The sequence below is a fragment of the Rhinoderma darwinii genome, chromosome 2, assembly GCF_050947455.1.
Source record: "Rhinoderma darwinii isolate aRhiDar2 chromosome 2, aRhiDar2.hap1, whole genome shotgun sequence".
NCBI classification, from domain to species: Eukaryota; Metazoa; Chordata; class Amphibia; order Anura; family Rhinodermatidae; genus Rhinoderma; species Rhinoderma darwinii.
The window spans coordinates 477,983,573-477,998,921 of record NC_134688.1 but is presented as its reverse complement, the minus strand read 5'-3'; the positions used below and the strand labels follow the sequence as shown (position 1 = coordinate 477,998,921).

The following is a 15,349-nucleotide window of genomic DNA, read 5'->3' as shown; positions in this document are numbered from 1 at the left end:
AAGTTTTTTATCACGCTTTATTCCATACGTAAAACAGCAATTCGTGAATTATTATTTTTTAAGGCGTTCACCGCGTGCGATAAATAATGTCATATTTGAATAGTTTGGATCGTTACAGACGTGGCGATACCAATTATATATTTTTTTTATTGTTTAATAATAAGTGTGTTGTCATCGTTATGCTCTTAGACCCTGCCTCCTAATACTACGACATTAGCCCCCGTGCTGCCATGACAGCCCCCGTCGGTCTGACGACTTAGATGCCACGGTCGCTAAGTGGTTAAACGGTTGGGATCGGTGATATCTCCGATCCTGGCCGTTAGAGCAGCGTATCAGCTGTAATGTACAGCTACAGAGCCCGCTCCATATTTACCGCTGCAACATCCGCCGTATATATACGGCGGATGTCGGTAAGGGTATGTGCACACGTAGTGCTTTCAGCCGTTTTTCGGGCCGTAAACGTCCCGAAAAAAACGGCTGAAAAAATGGAAGCAGAACGCCTACAAACATCTGCCCATTGATCTCAATTGGAAAAACGGCGTTCTGTTCCGATGGGGCGTTAAGAAAAAACGGCTGCGGAAAAAAACGTTTTTTGGAGCCGTTTTTCATAGACTCTATAGAAAAACAGCTCCAAAAACAGAATGTGCGTCCCCGTCCATACTTGCCCCCAAATGCGCCCTCCTGGCCATGGCGCCAGTTTTGGTGATTGCCCTTGGTGCTGATGCTTTCCCCAGGATCCTCCTTTGGTGATATTCAGCTAATATCGATCTTATCTAAGCTATGAACTTTGATGTGATCGATATTGTTTTTTAATGTACAAAACAAACATTCCTCTAAAGGAATTATAAAAAAATGTATCTCCGCGTCCGTAAAAGTCCGAACTATTCTACTATAACATTATTTAACCCTCATGTGAACATCGTAAAAAAATAAAACCAGCTAGAATGGTTTTTTTGGTCACCTTATCTCCTCCGAACAAATGAAATAAAAACTGATCAAAAAGTTGAATGTACCCCGTAAACTACAGCTCACCCCGCAAAAAAACAAGCCCTCACACCGCCCAATCCACGGGAAAAATAAATTTTTTTTAACTCTTAGAATTTGGCGACACAAAACTAATTTTATTTTTAGTGCTTTCGTTGTAAAAGTAGTAAATCATAAAAAACGGTAGAAATGTGGTATCGCCGTAATCGTATTGACCCTCAGATTAAAGTTAACATGTCGTTTTTATTGCATGCTGAACGCCATAAAAACGAAGCGCAAAAACAGATGGAAGAATTATTTTTTTGCCATTCCACCCCACAAAATTCTCTTTCCCACTTTTCGGGTATGTTCACATGGGTCAGATACGCAGTGTATCCGCCGCAGTGTATCCGCCACGGTGGCCGCAGGGAATTCTGGGTGAAAAATCGCACCAAATTGTGGTGCAGTTTTTCGCCCGGATTGTCCGCTGCGGAAAACTGCAGCATGGTAAGTATAAGGTTGTTTTTTTTTTCGCGGTGTAATCACTGCAATTCCGCCGCAAAAGTTGCAAAACTTGACTGTTTGCTGCGAGTTTTAGATCCCATTGAACTCAATGGAGAAAACCCGCAACAACATACCGGCCATTCCGCAACCACAATTGACATGCTGCGGCGTAAAAAACGGCACCGCTCGTCAATTTGTGTGCGGAATCCCCGCACATCACGTACGCAGCGTGTGGATGAGATTTCTTGAAATTTCATCCACTTCTCTGCTACTGTATTATTCTACGGATTTTCTGCAATTAAATACATTGCGGAAAATCTGCAGTATTTACGCCATGTGTGGACTAGCCAAGCTAGGTATAGCGCCCATGGCCGCGGACGGTCGGGATTACTCACCCCCCGACGGCCGCAGCCATGGATCAGTGAGCGCTGGCCCGCATCTCCTCCCCAGGAGAAAACAGCTTTGTATTATTGGGTACTCTGTTGTTTGGCCAGCTGCCTCCCCGATAAGGCGGTGCGGCCTAATGGGTCCACATACCCACAGATCGTGATACTGGTGCATTATATGGTACAATAAATAGTGCCGTAAAAAACGACAGCTCGCACTGGCAAAAAAAGCGCTCATACGGCTATATCGGCAAAAAATATATACAAGTTATGGCTTTCAAAAGGCGCGGAAAAAATGACAAATGACTGTGGCGCCAAGGGGGATAAGGTAGTTTAAAATAAAAACTGTTATATGTGGCCTCACAGGCCCAACCACCGTTCCATAAAAGTATATTGAAACATGAAATTAAAACTAAAATCATAATAAGATCAGCGGCCCGCGTGCAGGTGCAATTTTTTCCTTTTAAGTCACGCCTCTAATCCCCATCCATAAGTACCCAGTTCAGCCCACACAGTATCATGCCCCCATAGTGCCTCCCACACACAGTATAATGCCAAATAGCTGCCCCCATACAGTATAATGCCCCCATAGAAGCACCCATAAAGTATAAAGCCAACACAGATGCCCCCATACAGTATAATGCCCCCATAGCTGTTCCCTATACAGTATAATGCCCCTCTAGCTGCCACCATACAGTATAATGCCCCCATAGCTGCCACCATACAGTATAATGCCCCCATAGCTGCCACCGTACTGTATAATGCCAACACAGTTGCCTCCATACAGTATAATGCCCTGTAGCTGCCATCCAGTATAATGCCCCCATAGCTGCCACCATACAGTATAATGCCCACACAGTTGCCCCATACAGTATAATGCCATGTAGCTGGCCCCATAGAGTATAATGCCCCTATAGAGTCCCCCATACAGTATAATGCCCCATAGTTGCCACCATACAGTATAATGCCACCTTAACTGCCCCTAGTGCCAGTGCTCACATATAAATTGCCAGTGCCCATGTAGATAGTGCCAGTGTTACCTGTAGATGGTGCCACAGTGCCCGTTTAGATAGTGCCACACCCCATTAAAGATAGTGCTACCCCCTGTAGCCATTGGGACTCCCTCTAGGGGCAGAATCCCCAGCCAGAGCATCAGCCACGCTGTGGCCAGGGATTCCGCTCCTAGAGGGAACCCCTGACGTCACTGTCCATATATGGACAGTGAGGTCAGGGGGTGCTCGGGAGACCTCTGTACTAATGCTGAAGCAGGGAGCTGACTGTACCCTGCTTTAGCATTAGGTTCAACTGTATCTGCGTCCTGATGACGCAGATACAGTTGACACTTGGAGTCGGGGACATACCACCGAAATCCGGGACACCGCCCGAAATTCGGGACTGTCCCGCTGAATCCAGGACAGTTGGGAAGTATGATGTATTATTGACAGATGTCCCCATAACAGTGTGTAACCTACAGATCCCCCATAACAGTGTATCATCCACTGATGTCCCCATAACAGTGTCAGCCACAGATGTCTCACTAGTGCAGCAGAAGTGGAGAAGTTGCCCATAGCAACCGACCAGAACACGGTTATGACATTTAAGAATCAGCTGAGTGGTTGCTAGGGTTGACTGCTCCACTTTCCGGCTGTAGTAAACACATATTTATGGCAGCGCCCCTCTAGTTATAAATCAAGTATTGGCAGTTTGCCCTCATCAGAGATGGCGGACGTCTCCTAACGCGATATTTTGCGGTGCTGGCGGGAGTTTGTGCGGTCAGCTGATGTGTGACGGCCAGTTTGCTGCTGCAGTAGGAGCGAGAAACGTCATTACAGCCGGGCCTGATACACGGAGAACCTGGAGCATCCTCCGGCAGGTAAGCGGCCTGTGAGTGCGGCCATTGTGTCACTGTTAGGCCGGGCTTTACCAGACTACGGCCTCCATCACTGTCTGCGTGTGAGTGGAGCTGAGGGGGAGGGGAGCGCCCTGTAATATGTAACTAGCCGGTGTATAACCCCCAACATCACCCCAGGTTATAGTAACCCCCCGACATCACCCCAGATAATAGTAACCCCCCGACATCACCCCAGATAATAGTAACCCCCCGACATCACCCCAGATAATAGTAACCCCCCGACATCACCCCAGATAATAGTAACCCCCCGACATCACCCGGGGTCATAGTAACCCCCCCGACATCACCCCAGATAATAGTAACCCCCCGACATCACCCCAGATAATAGTAACCCCCCGACATCACCCCAGATAATAGTAACCCCCCGACATCACCCCAGATAATAGTAACCCCCCGACATCACCCCAGATAATAGTAACCCCCCCGACATCACCCCAGATAATAGTAACCCCCCGACATCACCCCAGATAATAGTAACCCCCCCGACATCACCCCAGATAATAGTAACCCCCCGACATCACCCCAGATAATAGTAACCCCCCGACATCACCCGGGGTCATAGTAACCCCCCCGACATCACCCCAGATAATAGTAACCCCCCGACATCACCCCAGATAATAGTAACCCCCCGACATCACCCCAGATAATAGTAACCCCCCCGACATCACCCCAGATAATAGTAACCCCCTGACATCACCCCAGATAATAGTAACCCCCCGACATCACCCCAGATAATAGTAACCCCCCGACATCACCCGGGGTCATAGTAACCCCCCCGACATCACCCCAGATAATAGTAACCCCCCGACATCACCCCAGATAATAGTAACCCCCCGACATCACCCCAGATAATAGTAACCCCCCGACATCACCCGGGGTCATAGTAACCCCCCCGACATCACCCCAGATAATAGTAACCCCCCGACATGACCCCAGGTAATAGTAACCCCCCGACATCACCCCAGATAATAGTAACCCCCCGACATCACCCGGGGTCATAGTAACCCCCCCGACATCACCCCAGATAATAGTAACCCCCCGACATCACCCCAGATAATAGTAACCCCCCGACATCACCCGGGGTCATAGTAACCCCCCCGACATCACCCCAGATAATAGTAACCCCCCGACATCACCCCAGATAATAGTAACCCCCCGACATCACCCCAGATAATAGTAACCCCCCGACATCACCCCAGATAATGGTAACCCCCCGACATCACCCCAGATAATAGTAACCCCCCGACATCACCACAGATAATCGTAACCCCCCGACGTCACCCCAGATAATAGTAACCCCCCGACGTCACCCCAGATAATAGTAACCCCCCGACATCACCCCAGATAATAGTAACCCCCCGACGTCACCCCAGATAATAGTAACCCCCCGACGTCACCCCAGATAATAGTAACCCCCCGACATCACCCCAGATAATAGTAACCCCCCGACATCACCCCAGATAATAGTAACCCCCCGACGTCACCCCGGGTTCTAGTAACCCCCCGACGTCACCCCAGATAATAGTAACCCCCCGACATCACCCCAGATAATAGTAACCCCCCGACATCACCCCGGGTTCTAGTAACCCCCCGACATCACCCCGGGTTCTAGTAACCCCCCGACATCACCCCGGGTTCTAGTAACCCCCCGACATCACCCCGGGTTCTAGTAACCCCCCGACGTCACCCCGGGTTCTAGTAACCCCCCGACATCACCCCGGGTTCTAGTAACCCCCCGACGTCACCCCGGGTTCTAGTAACCCCCCGACATCACCCCGGGTTCTAGTAACCCCCCGACGTCACCCCGGGTTCTAGTAACCCCCACACTGTACATTATACTGTTCCTATTATACTCCGCTCCTCCATTATAGGGCAGGGTCTCCGCTTCGTTATTAGTACAGCGCAGATCTCGTCTCCTCTTATTGGTTTTCAAGGGAAAACGGCTCCAAAAACGACTTTAAATAAGTGACATGCACGTCTTTTTTCGCTGGCGTCTTTTTACGCGCCGTTATTTGAAAATGAGGTGTAAAATAACGCCCCCCGCTTCTCATTTTTCAGCCATTTCGCCTCAAAAAATGGCTGAAAATAGGCCGTGTGAATATACCCTAAGGGGGGACGGGAGGCTCTGGATAGTGATGTCGTGCAGTGTATGATCTAATTCTTACTGTCAGTGAATGTCGTGATCATTACTAGAGAGCTCCGATACATTATGAAGTGCCCGACACCTGCGTGAACAGTCCGGGGTTTCTGGATGTAAATACTTCAGTTCACTGATGGCAAGCAGAGATTGTGAAAATGATGAGGAACTGAAAAACCGACCGTTTTATTTATATATATATATATATGTGTGTGTCTAAAAGGAAAGCAGCTACCCATAGCAACCAATCACAGCGCAGCTGTCATTTCCTATAGTTGTCTTTCAAAATGAAAGCTGAGCTGTGATTGGTTGCTGTGCATTTTCTTTATATAATTCACACACGAGCAGGAGTCGCCTTCTTAGCGTGAACCTTAGTAATTTGTTTCCGTGGTCTCTCGTCGTGGCTGATAACGCCGGCACTGTCTCCCATTATCCGCGGTGTGAGGAATGTCGCCCCCATGTGACACGAGAAGGTGGTGACCGAGAGCAGAGCGGCAGGAATCCCCCGACTGTCAATGACTGATCTGTCCACGAGAAGATCTGAACAAACCTCGTCCTCCCGCTGCAGAATGTGACCGGCGGGGCGGAGAGGTGGTGGATTTTACCTATTGAGTTCAATGGAGAATTCAAAATCCGCCACATTATCAGGGGGGACGGGACGGGTGGTGGGTGCATAGTTGGCGCACATTGATGGCGGGTGGACAGTCGGGACGCGTTGCGGGGGACAGTCGGGACGCGTTGCGGGGGACAGTCGGGACGCGTTGCGTGATGGGCTGTGTATATATATATATATATAGATGGTCATGGCTGATGGGCTGTATATACATTTGGGGACTCGCTGGTGACGTCGGTCGTGGATTCCTCATGGTCTGTATTTAGTTTTCTTGGCCTCGGTAGAAGTTTCCATCATTGTGGAGACGTTTTTTACTCTTGGGCTGTGTTCACACCGGCTATTTTCTGCAGTTTTTGCTAAAAATGTGGGGGCTGAACATTTCCAAACATCCACCCATTGATTTCAATGGAAAAAACGTCTTTCCGTTCCCGCGGGGCGTTTCTTACGCGGCAGATTTTAAAAATGTCTTGTAAAAAGAAGTGCCCGTCCCTACTTCAGCCGTGTTTGGAGCCGTTTTTCATTGACTCAATAGAAACGGCCGTAACAAATGCGAGTTGCTTAAAAAACAGCTGAAAATCGGGGGCTGGTTCCCATGGAAACGGCTCCATAATTTTTTTGTTAATGAAAGGGTATGTTCGCACGCTGTTTTTAGATGTTTTTCGGGGGTAAGCGCCTGAAAACACGGAAACTGAACGCCTCCGAACATCCGCCCAGTCATTTCAATGGGAAAAAAATAGCGTTTCGGCCGTTTTGAAAAAAAAAAACTGTGTAAGAAAACCCCCAAAAAAAACGCCCCATAAAAAGAAGCGCATGTTCCTTCTCGAGCTGTTTTTGGAGTCAAATTTAATTGTTTTAATAGAAAAACCGCTCCAAAAAAAAGCAAAACGCATCAAATAATGTTTGATGCTTTAAAAACGGCTGAAAATCAGAGCTCCGTGTTTTCATTTAGCGTCTGACCATAACCTTAAAGTGGCGGCACGGGGTGAGGGACCGGTCCAGTGGCCTCCGTTTACTGGTATTATTTGGAGCAGCAGATGATGATGATGATGACTCAGCTGCTGCTGTGTGGGGGGGGGGGGCAGTCAGGTGACCGGTCAGCTGAGCAGGGAAGTCCCGCCCCCTCATGTGACTCCAGCAGAGGATGTGACTGAGGTCTCCATTCATAGCAGCTGCTCAGCGGATCCGGCCGTGAGTACATTATACTGGACTATTATAAATACGGCGCCATCATTATTATTTCTTTCTGATTTCAGCTGCTGTGAAACTACAACTCCCAGCAGACCACGGAAGCTGCGCACTGTCCTGGCATGCTGGGACTTGTAGTCTTGCTGTAGCTCCATATGGGATGTTGGGCATCTATAGGGGCTGCCGGCTGCGGAGGTTCTGTTGCTCCAGTATCGTATAATAATAATCGTGTCGCCGTCTTGGCGCCGCTTATCTGCTGGTACGAGGTTTCAGACGAGATCCGAGGAGGACGGACTTCTCATGATCCCATTGATTCTCCTCATTATTAGATTGATTTCCGGTCCCATTGATGCTGGATTATCAGATGTTCTGGATTATTGGACGGTCATAGAATATATACGGCTCCTGTGTCCGGGTAGAAAATATCAGAAACGCAAATCTGCGGAATTCTACCTTCTACTGCAGCTCCGTGCCGGATTATCAGATTTTCCGGATTAATATGCTTTTTGATTTTCTTCCAATTACCACTAATAATTTTTTGGGCTACAATATTAACCCTTCAGGCTCGGTGTACATTACGTTTATAGCTTCGTCTTTGCTGCGCTGCGGTTCGGAGCTGCTCTGTACGGAGAGCCATGTCCTGCCATACAAGTATCTCTGTACCTGACCTGCTCCGTCACCTCGTAATGTCGCCTCGGGGGATGGGCTCCGTGCTGGTCCCAGGTTGCGTGCAGATTGGCACTGTGCAATGGTCTGCAGGGTGGCCCATAATTTATAAGGTCGGGTTTTTATCCTATTCTAACAAGAAGTTCTGCAACTTTCTATTAGCGATTTTGTTCCAATTCCTCACCGTTTGCATGATCTCTGCTTGTTGTCAGTGAATGGGAACCTTCTTGATTACATCTATTGGCCTAATATTTCTCACAGCTGAGGAGTTGTTACCCTTGTATCCAGTCTAGACAAAAACACATCAAGAGCACAAATCTGTCTCCTGTCCTGATAGTTTGTTACAATGTATCAGTGCAGGTTACATAAAGTTCAGATTAGTTACCTCCATAGAGGATTGTCTAGACTGGATACAATTGTAACAAAAACTCAGCAGTCTGAAGTATCAGATCAGAACATGTTTTCAGAACTTGGGTGTAAATTGAACATTAGCATTCACTGACCGCAAGCAGAGATCTTGAGAATGGTAGCGGGATTGACAGTCGATAAGGTTGTAGAATTTTCCCTTATGCAATGATTAAAATAGTAATTTTCCTATAATCGCATCCACGACTCGGGCATCACCAGGAACCCACGGACTCTGCGATCGTTACGGGGAACCCACGGACTCTGCGATCGTTATGGGGAGCTTGGTATGTGACCCCTGACTGGGTGTAATCGTTTTTGGGGTATCTCTAATGGAAAGAATTAAAGAAGCCATACCACTTAACCCCATATGTGCCACATAACATTAAATGAATCTGAATTTCTGTCTGCGGTGTCCCGTTCTCCCGCAACGCTGATGGTTGTTTGACCTTTCCTCTATGTCCTGTGTGGCAGCAAGGTCATGTATTGCAGGAATGTTGGGGGTCCCTTTGGTGGAGTGTCTGCTGGGGGAGGGGTGCAGTCAGTGCGCTGCAGTATGTGGAAATCGTGCTCAATCTTACAGCTTCCTCTTTCAGAGAAGCAGCTTGGAAATTTGGTGACTCACCAGATCAGAGGACGACCCTGGAGCCGCTGCTGGCAGGATCTGTACTTGCCCAGCACCTCTAATCATCCCCGTATAGACCCTGCACTAGTACTATATATAAGATCTAGTCATCACTGTGTAGACCCCTTCACCAGCAGAATAGTGAGTGCAGCTCTGGAGTATAATACAGGATGTAACTCAGGATCAGTACAGGATAAGTAATGTAATATATGTACACAGTGACTCCACCAGCAGAATAGTGTGTGCAGCTCTGGAGTATAATACAGTATGTAACTCAGGATCAGTACAGGATAAGTAATGTAATGTATGTACACAGTGACTCCACCAGCAGAATAGTGAGTGCAGCTCTGGGGTATATACAGGATGTAACTCAGGATCAGTACAGGATAAGTAAGTAATATATGTTACACAGTGACTCCACCAGCAGAATAGTGAGTGCAGCTCTGGAGTATATAATACAGGATGTAACTCAGGATCAGTACAGGATAAGTAATGTAATGTATGTACACAGTGACTCCACAAGCAGAATAGTGAGTGCAGCTCTGGAGAATAATACAGGATGTAACTCAGGATCAGTACAGGATAAGTAATGTAATATATGTACACAGTGACTCCACCAGCAGAATAGTGAGTGCAGCTCTGGAGTATAATACAGGGTGTAACTCAGGATCAGTACAGGATAAGTAATGTAATGTATGTACACAGTGACTCCACCAGCAGAATAGTGAGTGCAGCTCTGGAGTATAATACAGGATATAACTCAGGATCAGTACAGGATAAGTAATGTAATGTATGTACACAGTGACTCCACCCAGCAGAATAGTGAGTGCAGCTCTGGAGTATAATACAGGATGTAACTCAGGATCAGTTACAGGATAAGTAATGTAATGTATGTACACAGTGACTCCACCAGCAGAATAGTGAGTGCAGCTCTGGAGTATAATACAGGATGTAACTCAGATTCAGTACAGGATAAGTAATGTAATGTATGTACACAGTGACTCCACCAGCAGAATAGTGAGTGCAGCTCTGGAGTATAATACAGGATGTAACTCAGATTCAGTACAGGATAAGTAATGTAATGTATGTACACAGTGACTCCACCAGCAGAATAGTGAGTACAGCTCTGGAGTATAATACAGGATATAACTCAGGATCAGTACAGGATAAGTAATGTAATGTATGTACACAGTGACTCCACCAGCAGAATAGTGAGTGCAGCTCTGGAGTATAATACAGGATGTAACTCAGGATCAGTACAGGATAAGTAATGTAATGTATGTAACAGTGACTCCACCAGCAGATTAGTGAGTACAAGCTCTGGAGTATAATACAGGATGTAACTCTGGATCAGTACAGGATAAGTAATGTAATGTACATAGTGACTCCACCAGCAGAATAGTGAGTGCAGCTCTGGAGTATAATACAGGATATAACTCAGGATCAGTACAGGATAAGTAATGTAATGTATGTACACAGGGACTCCACCAGCAGAATAGTGAGTACAGCTCTGGAGTATAATACAGGATGTAACTCAGGATCAGTACAGGATAAGTAATGTAATGTATGTACACAGTGACTCCACCAGCAGAATAGTGAGTGCAGCTCTGGAGTATAATACAGGATATAACTCAGGATCAGTACAGGATAAGTAATGTAATGTATGTACACAGTGACTCCACCAGCAGAATAGTGAGTACAGCTCTGGAGTATAATACAGGATGTAACTCTGGATCAGTACAGGATAAGTAATGTAATGTACATAGTGACTCCACCAGCAGAATAGTGAGTGCAGCTCTGGAGTATAATACAGGATATAACTCAGGATCAGTACAGGATAAGTAATGTATGTACACAGTGACTCCACCAGCAGAATAGTGAGTGCAGCTCTGGAGTATAATACAGGGTGTAACTCAGGATAAGTAATGTAATGTATGTACACAGTGACTCCACCAGCAGAATAGTGAGTGCAGCTCTGGAGTATAATACAGGGTGTAACTCAGGATAAGTAATGTAATGTATGTACACAGTGACTCCACCAGCAGAATAGTGAGTGCAGCTCTGGAGTATAATACAGGGTGTAACTCAGGATAAGTAATGTAATGTATGTACACAGTGACTCCACCAGCAGAATAGTGAGTGCAGCTCTGGAGTATAATACAGGATGACTTTGTACATCCCTGTTGTATACAGTACATGGTTCTATATGGTGAATGGTTTGGGAAGTTTTGGGGCAGATGTTTCCTAATAACGTGTGACACAACTTCCTCTGGGGTTCTTGGTATAACACTGGATGCTTTGTGTCTATTATAAGATGGATTATTGATCTGGACATTATCACTTCCATCATTGGGGCAGATTTATGAAGCTGTGTAAGATTTAGACCAGGCAGTCGGAGGAGGCGCCAAATTCATCAGTCTATGATTGGTTTGGCGCATTTTTCTACGCGTTCTAGACGCAGCGGCAGAAGTAAATCTCTTTCTTTTGGAATCGCCTGAAGCCGCCTGTATAATGTACAGGAGATCTATTAGGGCACGTGGGTGTCGGGGACCGAGAGGGAGCTGTTCTATAAGGGGGACTCTCTCTGGCATTACATGGGTAGTCATTAATTTGAATGCCCGGTATGTAGTCCCACCTTTACCACGTAGTGGTCGCTGCAGAATAAATATATACCGAGGCGCCACTTACCCAGCGGAGCCCCGCGCCAGCGTCATTTAAAAACGGCGTCCTCTTCATGAGCTGGATCGTCACAATGACCGGACAGGACTCCAATCAAAGCTGGACCGTCCCTGTGCTGCCAGCGGCTGCCGATCCCCCATCTCCGCTCGTGGTATTGGAATACGTTCACAAATTCTTAGTGGTGAGACAGGAAACTGCATCATCATCGCATGTAGGGAAGGTGAATGCAATCTATTGCTCTAGGTTATCAGCCAATTTATATAACCGAAAAATAATAACCCTTTGATATATTGTAACAAAATGACATCTTTATTCTCACGTGATTAACTTTACACAAATCCATAAAAACACATATCACGAGACAAGTCAACTGTACAAAGGGGTGAGGGCAGCAGTGGAAATATTACACATTATCTGTCATATCAGGCAAGGGTCTATATGGATCAAGGTAAACCCATAAGCCGGTCACAGCACGAAAAAAAATATCTGACGACAGCCGCTCCAATTATATCACTGCTGTACTATTATATCCTCCAGTCCTTACATCTATATATGTGACTGATATCAGCCGCTCCTCTTATATCACTGCTGTACTATTATATCCTCCAGTCCTTACATCTATATATGTGACTGATATCAGCCGCTCCTCTTATATCACTGCTGTACTATTATATCCTCCAGTCCTTACATCTATATATGTGACTGATATCAGCCGCTCCTCTTATATCACTGCTGTACTATTATACCCTCCAGTCCTTACATCTATATATGTGACTGATATCAGCCGCTCCTCTTATATCACTGCTGTACTATTATATCCCCCAGTCCTTACATCTATATATGTGACTGATATCAGCCGCTCCTCTTATATCACTGCTGTACTATTATATCCTCCAGTCCTTACATCTATATATGTGACTGATATCAGCCGCTCCTCTTATATCACTGCTGTACTATTATACCCTCCAGTCCTTACATCTATATATGTGACTGATATCAGCTGCTCCTCTTATATCACTGCTGTACTATTATACCCTCCAGTCCTTACATCTATATATGTGACTGATATCAGCCGCTCCTCTTATATCACTGCTGTACTATTATATCCTCCAGTCCTTACATCTATATATGTGACTGATATCAGCCACTCCTCCTATATCACTGCTGTACTATTATATCCTCCAGTCCTTACATCTATATATGTGACTGATATCAGCCGCTCCTCTTATATCACTGCTGTACTATTATATCCTCCAGTCCTTACATCTATATATGTGACTGATATCAGCCGCTCCTCCTATATCACTGCTGTACTATTATATCCTCCAGTCCTTACATCTATATATGTGACTGATATCAGCCGCTCCTCTTATACCACTGCTGTACTATTATATCCTCCAGTACTTACATCTATATATGTGACTGATATCAGCCGCTCTCCTCTTATAACACTGCTGTACTATTATATCCTCCAGTCCTTACATCTATATATGTGACTGATATCAGCCGCTCCTCTTATATCACTGCTGTACTATTATATCCTCCAGTCCTTACATCTATATATGTGACTGATATCAGCCGCTCCTCTTATATCACTGCTGTACTATTATATCCTCCAGTCCTTACATCTATATATGTGACTGATATCAGCCGCTCCTCTTATATCACTGCTGTACTATTATATCCTCCAATCCTTACATCTATATATGTGACTGATATCAGCCGCTCCTCTTATGTCACTGCTGTACTATTATATCCTCCAGTCCTTACATCTATATATGTGACCGATATCAGCCGCTCCTCTTATATCACTGCTGTACTATTATATCCTCCAGTCCTTACATCTATATATGTGACTGATATCAGCCGCTCCTCTTATATCTCTGCTGTACTATTATATCCTCCAGTCCTTACATCTATATATGTGACTGATATCAGCCGCTCCTCTTATATCTCTGCTGTACTATTATATCCTCCAGTCCTTACATCTATATATGTGACTGATATCAGCCGCTCTTCTTATATCACTGCTGTACTATTATACCCTCCAGTCCTTACATCTATATATGTGACTGATATCAGCCGCTCCTCTTATATCTCTGCTGTACTATTATATCCTCCAGTCCTTACATCTATATATGTGACTGATATCAGCCGCTCTTCTTATATCACTGCTGTACTATTATATCCTCCAGTCCTTACATCTATATATGTGACTGATATCAGCCGCTCTTCTTATATCACTGCTGTACTATTATATCCTCCAGTCCTTACATCTATATATGTGACCGATATCAGCCGCTCCTCTTATATCACTGCTGTACTATTATATCCTCCAGTCCTTACATCTATATATGTGACCGATATCAGCCGCTCCTCTTATATCACTGCTGTACTATTATATCCTCCAGTCCTTACATCTATATATGTGATATCAGCCGCTCCTCTTATATCACTGCTGTACTATTATATCCTCCAGTCCTTACATCTATATATGTGACTGATATCAGCCGCTCTTCTTATATCACTGCTGTACTATTATACCCTCCAGTCCTTACATCTATATATGTGACTGATATCAGCCGCTCCTCTTATATCTCTGCTGTACTATTATATCCTCCAGTCCTTACATCTATATATGTGACTGATATCAGCCGCTCCTCTTATATCACTGCTGTGCTATTATATCCTCCAGTCCTTACATCTATATATGTGACTGATATCAGCCTCTCCTCTTATATCACTGCTGTACTATTATATCCTCCAGTCCTTACATCTATATATGTGACTGATATCAGCCGCTCTTCTTATATCACTGCTGTACTATTATATCCTCCAGTCCTTACATCTATATATGTGACTGATATCAGCCGCTCCTCTTATATCACTGCTGTACTATTATATCCTCCAGTCCTTACATCTATATATGTGATATCAGCCGCTCCTCTTATTACACTCCCGCACTGATGAACTGCTTGTTTTAACGTTCATTCTCCTTTGAGGTAATATATATAGCGAGGAGCATAGATCTCAGGCCGTCTGTTTCCTTTACAGTGCGGGATTAACCTCTTCTTCTCCTTCATGGATGGACCTGACATGCTCGGTGCGCAGGGATGTGTCACGTGACATCTGTAGGTGGGGGAGGGATCCGGGTTTACGTTCTCTATTCACACGCAGCCGCCACTTGACTTCTTTTATTTGGTGTTTTTAATTTGCATCGGGGTGAAAGATTCCCTGGAATGGTCTGGCACGGAGCACGATCTGCACCACCGCC

At 45.6% G+C, this 15,349-nt stretch overlaps 1 protein-coding gene across 1 annotated transcript in view; it reads left to right on the top strand.

Moving 5' to 3' along the window:
* The first annotated feature begins 7,683 nt into the window (after positions 1-7,683).
* Positions 7,684-15,349, top strand: part of ATP6V1A (ATPase H+ transporting V1 subunit A) — an 80,538-nt gene continuing 72,872 nt past the window's right edge. The window contains exon 1 of the mRNA XM_075851249.1: positions 7,684-7,703. The gene's annotated coding sequence lies outside the window, so the exon portion shown is untranslated. The remainder of the gene's footprint in view (positions 7,704-15,349) is intronic.